Raw genomic sequence first — 7,874 nt, 5'->3', positions numbered from 1 at the left:
TATTTTAATTGATAATAGATAAATAGTTAACTATTTCAACCCAGCAAAGCGAGCTTAATCCTCTGGCCGATGGCAGAGGCCAGACTATAATTCCCTTTGGCTCTGCAGTCCCAGGGCAACTGAGCAGCAAGTTTAGTAGCAGAGTGCTCTTTCTGGCAGGGAGGGGGACGCAAACTCCCTGCTGCTTCTCCTTCTCCTTCTGATGGATGAGGCCAGACTAGAATAGACTAAAAAATCTTTCCCCCCTTTTGTTGCAGGAATTTGGTAGCTCAAGTGAAATAGGAGATTTACAAAAAATGGAAATGGAAATGTTGAGCTGCCAGGTCTGGCGTAAGAAGAAGCAGGATCCTCGCTTTCAAGATCACTGTCACCAGATACACAATCCACAATGAGTAGCTGTTCAGGACAGTTAAGCTTTTTATCAAGTTTTGTGGACAAAATGTCAAAAGAAGATCAAGAAAAAGAGGATGAGACATTAGCCTGAGTTGTATTTGCAAGTGGTACACCTCTTTCCATAACTGAAAATCAATACTGGAAAAAACATTGCAAACTAATTCACTCATCATATAAGTTACCGTCACATTATGGCTTATCAAATTCTCTCTTAAATAGAGAGTATGACAGAGTTCAAACAAGGGTTATTCAAAGGACTGGTCAAGCAGAATCACTGACTCTGATGTCAGATGGATGAACTGATTTACAAGGAAATTTATTGAACATTATGTTAGCGACACCTGAACCAATATTCCTGAAAGCAATTGCTACCAAATCTTCTTGTCATACAGGTGAATACATAGCCAAATTACAGAGTGAAGAGACTGAAAGTGCAGGTCCCTGCAGGGTACAAGCCCTTGTAACTGATAATGCAAGTAACATGAAAGCTGCATGGCAAATATTAAAGGCAAAGAATCCTCATTTAATAGTATTTGGCTGTCTTTTGCTCATGGGTTGAATCTTCTGGCAAAGGACATAGTAAGTATGAATACAATGAAGACAATATTGGCAAACTGCATAGTGATTGTGAAGGTATTCAATAATTATCATGTTGCTAATCAGACTTCGAAGAAATTACAGAAAGAAAGTGCACTTTTATTGCCAGGAGAAACTAGATGGGGCTCAGCTACAAAGTGTTTACAGTTTGCTGCACATAAAGAACTGCTTGCAGTGTGCTTCAATAGATGATCCAGTATCCCAGATTATTCCCATGAACATTCAGAAGCAGATTCTTGACAATGTGTTCTTGGTTCGAGTTCAAGGGACATTCAATCTTCTACTACCAGTTTCAGTGGCTATCAAGAAACTTGAAGGAGATACATGAAGCCTTTCAAATATTCCAGAGATACTCAGACAACTGAATGAAAATCTGATTGAGCTTTTGTCTTCTTCACCTCTATCTAAAAAAGAAGAAAAAGAAGTAAAACAGATGTTTACTAAGAGATCGGAGTTTTGCTTTCATCCACTTCATCTGGCAGCAAACCTTTTGGATCGTCAACACAGAGGACATTTATCAGAAGATGAATTATCTACTGCCCTCGATACAATTATGGAAGTAGCTAAGAATGTCCCCAACCTTGACGAAATAGCCATAATGACATTGCCGATTACCGTGCGGAAGAAAAACTTCGGAGCAAAGACATAATTTGGCAGGCAGCAAAGAATATGTCTTCTCATATGGCAGAAGGGAAACTGTAACACCCGACTGTTGTCTAGGATTGCTCTAAGGATCCTAAGCTTTCCACCAACAGGAGTTCTTGTGAATGGAACTGGAAGACTTTCAGCTCAATCAAGACAAAAAGGAGGAATAGACTAACAAATGAACACACCACTAAGCCTGTTTCTATTTCTCAAAACCTCTTTCTTCTGGAGAATCAGTCAGAAGCCCAATTAATGAAGAAGATGCAGTGTGTTGATAAGTTGCTCTTGCCCATAGACTCATTGGTAAAACTATCACTTAGCAAAAGAGAATGTGGTTCAAGTAGTCCTGAATCAGGTTTGCCTCAATCTGATTCTGAAATGGAACTAATGAGTAGTGCAAGTGATTCTACAGGTAGTGACAGTGAAACTGGAGGTACCGCAATGACCTCAGTGGAAGAGAGTTAAACTCTGTTGAAGTAGATGTGTGGACAACCATGGCATATCATGCACAGTTCTTTGGGTGTGCTAAAATTAGTGTCAACAGTTTTCTGTGCCTTCGGTTTTTTCTGAAATTTAAACAATGTAAGGGAAGTACATGCTATTTTGTATTGTCTTTACATTTTTACAAACATTCCGATAAAAATAATTTCTTTCCGCATAAAGCTTTGAATGTGTTCCAATATAACATATAAATCACATTAAGTGTGCTGTATTTAATTTTTTTCCTGAAGAAATATTTCAGTTCAAATACTTGTGGCTATTGGGACATAAAATTATCATGGGGGTACTTTTTTAGTTTTGTTTACTAAATATAAGTCAAATAAAAATGCTAAATCAAATCATACTCTACTTAGAGTATTGGAAAATTTTCCAGAAAATTTAGCAGGAATCATGGGGGAGGAATCATTTAGTAGGAATCATGGGGCACTTTTACATGTACTCCGGGGTGGGGAGTGGGGCCAGGGGTGGGACAGTGCTTTAATTAGAACAGCTCCAAGAGCTGAATTTTCCCATTCAAAATTTTTTAGAAAACCCACATCTCTGGATACAGACATATCTTTACTTTATCCCTGCTCTCATATGTTTGGGGCATGGGCACATGAACAAGATGGTATACATGAATGCATGGTGGTGATGATGGAAGCATGGCAGTGGCGAGCAGTGAGCTCTTGAAGATGCTGCCCGTGCTGTTGATTGCGGGGTGGGAGTGTGGCGAGGGCTGACCAGGGGTCAGTGACCACTCACAGATGCCACTGGCAGTGTCAACAGCAGCCAGTGGCGATTGCTGACCGCCTGCAGATGCCACCAACAGTGTTGGCAGCAGTGGGGGGGTGGCAAGTGGCGACCGTTCACAGGTGGTGCTGGCAGTGTCGACGCCTTTTCTCAGGGGGTGCACCGCCATGCTCAGGGGGTGCACATGCCCCTGTGTGCACCCCCTATGAGTCACCAGTGCTTGAAGGTACCCCTTTCACATGGTCAATTGTTGCAAACACTTCTGTTTTACACTTGCAGTCTGTGCTGAGCTTCTTGTCATTAACACATCCTTACTGCCCAGATGTTACATGTTACTGTTCTCTGATAACACACCCAGGTGTTCAGCACAAGCTCTTCCCATTCTCCTGTTTGCTTATCCCACCTCTAACATCTCACAATGGGTGACTGGTGCCTTAGTCAGGGGGGCACATACCCCCCCCCAGAGAACAGTCAGTGATTACACCGACCATGGGAGGGGGTCCTTCCCACAGCAAAACTCAACAGCCAGTGAGCGGCTGCACTGCTTCTAAAAGCGGTCATGGCTAGGGTTGTGTGAGCCTTCAGATTTTGCTTCAGATCTGGGCCCGCTTCGGATGCTTTGGTGTCCAAAGCGGCACGTCCGGATTGAAGTGGGATCCCAGTAATGGTGTCCGGAGGAGGTTGGGGGCATCTGAAGCACTTTGGACCCACTTTGGATGCTTCAGAGCTGCTTCGGCCATTCTGAGGCAATTAGAAGAGGGAGGAGGAGTGGGGGAGGAATGGAGAGTGGGAGGGAGGAGCGGTGGGGGGGGAAGACTGACATCTGTAGGTAGCCAGTGAGAAGGATTTCTGCCTGGCTACCTTTTCAATGGCAGCATCTGTGGGATGGGACTTTAAAAAGTATAAAAGCCCCTGTTTCCAGCCATTCTGTGCCTTTTGTAGCTCGTTCCCTGTCAGCAGCTGTGTGAGAGAGGCACGCTGCAACTGAGACCTGCCTGCTGCTTTTTCATATTAAAAAGGAGTGGTTAGGATTTAGCTTAGCTTAGCTTAGCTAAGCTTAGTTTAGCTTAGCTATTCAATTCAATTATTAGTAGTATTACAATTCAATTTATTTCTTTGAATTATTTTTTTGGGAACTTGTTTTTGAAACTTTGCAAAAAGACAGTTGTGTTTTCTCAGCCAGTGTTATCTGTCACTGTGCAGGGAGGCACAGATTGCTTGCACGCACGCACACATGCATGCACATACACAGATACCCAGAATATAGAAAAAAAATCACAGTGGAAGAAGAAAGATATTTACAGAAGAGCAAGACACAGATAATACATTGAGACACAGGAAGATATGCAAATAATTTCATTCACACCACAAGATAGACAATATAGTGAGAGCCAGAAAGAAAACACACAATTTAATTCACAACAGAAAGACAATATAGTGAGAGCCAGAAAGAAGACACACACTTGAATTCACAACAGAAGAGACAATATAGCGAGAGCCAGAAAGAAGACACACAATTTAATTCACAACAGAAAGACAATATAGTGAGACCCACAAAGAAGAAACACAAATAATTTCATTCACAGCACAAGATAGACACAGATATTCACAGGAGAACAAAACAGACAGATATACAAAAGGATTTACACACACACACAGACCTCTTGAAGCACAGGAAAGATAAATATGAAGCATGTTGGAAAGGTAGGTTCCAGGTCTTCTGGCAGGGTAGGGAGAGGAGGTACAGGGAGAGCTAGAGCTGCAACTCCCCCCCATCCCAAACACAGATGCATTTTATTCCTGAGCAGTCATGACATCAGTGCTGCCAGTGGAAGCCAGGCAGTGGGAGCAGTGTCTGTACCTAATGTCTCTGTACCTGCACCACCTCCGCTCAGTCCAGACGTGGGCACCAGCAGTGGAATCACTGCCTCTTCCACCCCAATTTCAGCTCTCAGTGTGAGACTCCCACTGCCAGAGGAGGAGCTGGAGCTGGAACCAGGGATGCTGAGCACTCTGGCTCAGGCAATTCTGGGGACTGAGGGGGAATCAGAATTTGTGCTCCACACCCCTCAAGTTTCCCCTAGACTCAAGTCTGCTCTGGAAAGCAGCACCTTGGAGGAGGCTGAGGTTGTGGAGGCAAGTGACTCACCTGAGGCAGCTCCTCCTGCTGTTCAGCCTCAGCCTGCTGAGAAGGGGGAAAAGGCAGGATCCTCACCCTCAACCCAGAAGCAGGGGAGTAGTGTAGTGTGGGATCATTTTGAGCTGGCAGATGATCCCAGGTTTGCCATCTGCCAGCACTGCCGAAGGTACATGAGCCATGGCAAGGACATGAGACACTCTCCACCATGGCCATGCTGATGCATCTGAGGAGGCACTACCCTCTTGCCCTTCTTCCTGCTGCTCAGACTGGCACCAGTGCGAGTGTGCCAAAAGGGAAGCCCCCCACTTGCTCCAAAGCCTCCTTACCCCCAAAGCAGAGGCAGGCCACCCTGGACCAGTGGGGGAAAGGTGGACAGAAAGGGAGGTACATTCCCAAGGTATGTGAGGTCACCCAGAGCTTTAGGGAGATGCTTGCTCTGGATAGCCAGCCCTTCTCCCTAGTTGAGTGACCAGGGTTCAGGTGATTTGTAACACTTCTGACCCCATTTTACAAAGTGCCCACATGCACCACCTTTAGCAGGGCGGTGGTGCCCTCCCTGTATCAGGCATGCAGGGAGTACTTGAGGGAGGAGCTGTGCAAGACAGGGCTGCTGGTAGCCTTGCACTTCACCTCTGATATCTGGAGCATCTGGAGTGGTGATCATGCCTACCTCTCCCTCATGGGGCACTGGTGCAATCAGTCAGGCCATCGGTGGGCTCTACTGCAAGCTGAGGTGCTGGATGAGTCCCACACAGCAAGGGAGATCATGGGGACCATGAAACACATGGTGCAGGGGTGGCTCATTGGGCAGACTGAGCTCACCCGCAGGTTCATAGTCACTGACAATGGGGTCAATATGGTGAAGGCTGTCCATGATGCCAACTTTGTTGGCATCCACTGTGTGGCACACAGGGTGCACCTAATAGTGAGGGATGCCTTGGAGTGGGGCAGGGCTGCCGATGACAGCACCACCACCAGCACTGCTATAAGCCAGCTGATTTCAAAATGCAGGAAGTTGGCTGGCTACTTCCACTGCAGCATCAAGCGGGGCAAGATGCTGCCTGAGAAACAGGCAGAGCTCAGCATGCCTCAGCACAAAATCATGCAGGATGTGGACAGGCAGTGGAACTCCACATACCTGATGCTTGAGAGGCTGGTGGAGCAACAGAAGGCCATCCATGAGATGGCCTTGCTTGGGGAGATAGGGATCAGCGCCCCCCCCAAACAGAGCTGAGTGCGGTATCATCTCCCAAATGTTGGTGGTCCTCAAGCCCTTCCTCGAGGACACCAAGACCCTTAGCACTGGCAATGCCCTCCTCAGCCAGGTGATCTGTCTAGTGAGGGAACTGGAGAACCAAATGGAGAAGTTCCAGAGGATTAATGTTGCTGGCTGGGGCAGGCCGCTGTCACCAGACGTGCAGGCACTGATGAAGTGGCTGAAGGAGGGCATCAGGAGATGGCTGGATCCCTTGCGGTCCGGTACAGTCCACATGATGCAGGCATGTGAGACCCGAGGGTGATGGGGAGCATGTCCACTGGCAGCCACAAAACCCTTGAACACTGGATGCAGGTGCTGGTGAACAAAGTCAGAGAGGCCAAAGTGCAGAGGCAAGAGGATGTGGAAGAGGGGGATCCACTTTCCTGTGCCAGCACACCCAGCACTGGCACCGCCTCTAGCACCAGCACCAGCCAGTCTCCTCCATACCAGTCACTGCCAATGTGGGCCATGGTTATGGCTTCAATGCTGAGGTCCAAACACACCAGACCCCAGCCTTGGGCAGGTAGTGCTGAGGCTTTGGTGGCTACCTATCTCGCTGAGGACATGGAGCCACTGGACTGTGGCCCCTTGGCCTACTGGGCAAACAGCAGCCAGATGTGGCAGGATCTGGCCATGGTTGCCTGGCAGCACCTGTCCTGTCCACCAACCAGTGTTCCAAGCAAGCGGGTGTTCAGCATTTCTGGGGATGATGTGACACCCCAACGCACCTGCTTGGATCCTACATTGGTGGAGCAGCTGGTGTTCCTAAAGGTGAACCTCCTGCTGCTGGGGGTCCCCAAGTTCCACCTGCAGACGGACTGAGTGCCACCCTCCTTACTCCATCTGCACCAATTTCCTTTTCTGAGGTTTTGAAAAGCCAAGTAATGACCCCCTTTCAGCTGGAGGGGGCACTAACTGCATCACCAGCCAGCAGGGGAAGAACATGTCCCTGCTGACCTCATTCTCCTGCCAGAACGAACTTGGAGGTATGGGATTGGGGCTATAGGGAGGGAGGAAGCCCCAGATCCTGGGCATGACCACTAAAACTGCACCCTGACAGGGTAGGGAGGCCTGGTGGGACTGCTGGCCATGTGGCAACCCCATAAATGCCAGGACCAATGATCCCCTGGTGAAAGGCGGGTAGGAGGAGCCACAACCTCCAGCTAATGCACACATGCACAAAGTCCTGGCTGGGGAACGCCAAGACCCGTCACGTCTTTGACAGGCCTGATGCTTGCTGGTTGCAGTGCAGTTGTGAGGCTCCTGGTGAGCTCAGCTTACCTGCCTGGGATGCCAGCTTTAGGGTTGAAAACCCCTTTGTCAGGCTGAGGAAGTACCTGTAGTTGGTCCTGGATGGAAAGAATAGTAAAGAAGCCAGAGGCTGGCCTGGCCCACAATGCAGGCAAGAAAGCCAGTCAGTGAAAATGGAAATGGAGGCATCAGGCAGAGAGGGGCAGGCTGGAGTGGGGGTAGGGGAGAAAGGGGCATGTAGCGACACAGGTAAAAGCACGGAGGTGCCTGCAGTGTCAGATGTCTGGCAGGTCGCAGTGTGCCAGAACTCCACTGTCTATACTGAGTCCATGAGTTTCTGTACCTACTACCTAGGAG

The 7,874-nt window shown here is 47.9% G+C and overlaps 1 long non-coding RNA gene across 1 annotated transcript in view; it reads left to right on the top strand.

Annotated features, from left to right (window-relative positions):
- LOC109291970 overlaps positions 1–7,222 on the top strand; it is a 22,841-nt gene extending 15,619 nt beyond the window's left edge. Inside the window, exons 2-3 of the long non-coding RNA XR_002096003.1 lie at positions 2,048–2,056; positions 7,133–7,222. This is a non-coding gene — a long non-coding RNA (uncharacterized LOC109291970). The remainder of the gene's footprint in view (positions 1–2,047; positions 2,057–7,132) is intronic.
- Positions 7,223–7,874: the final 652 nt, after the last annotated feature.

The sequence above is a fragment of the Gavialis gangeticus genome, unplaced genomic scaffold (assembly GCF_001723915.1).
Source record: "Gavialis gangeticus isolate Ggan-Ray unplaced genomic scaffold, GavGan_comp1, whole genome shotgun sequence".
Lineage (NCBI taxonomy): Eukaryota > Metazoa > Chordata > Crocodylia > Gavialidae > Gavialis > Gavialis gangeticus.
The sequence above is the reverse complement of the archived record's forward strand: the minus strand, read 5'-3'. Positions and strand labels throughout refer to the sequence as shown.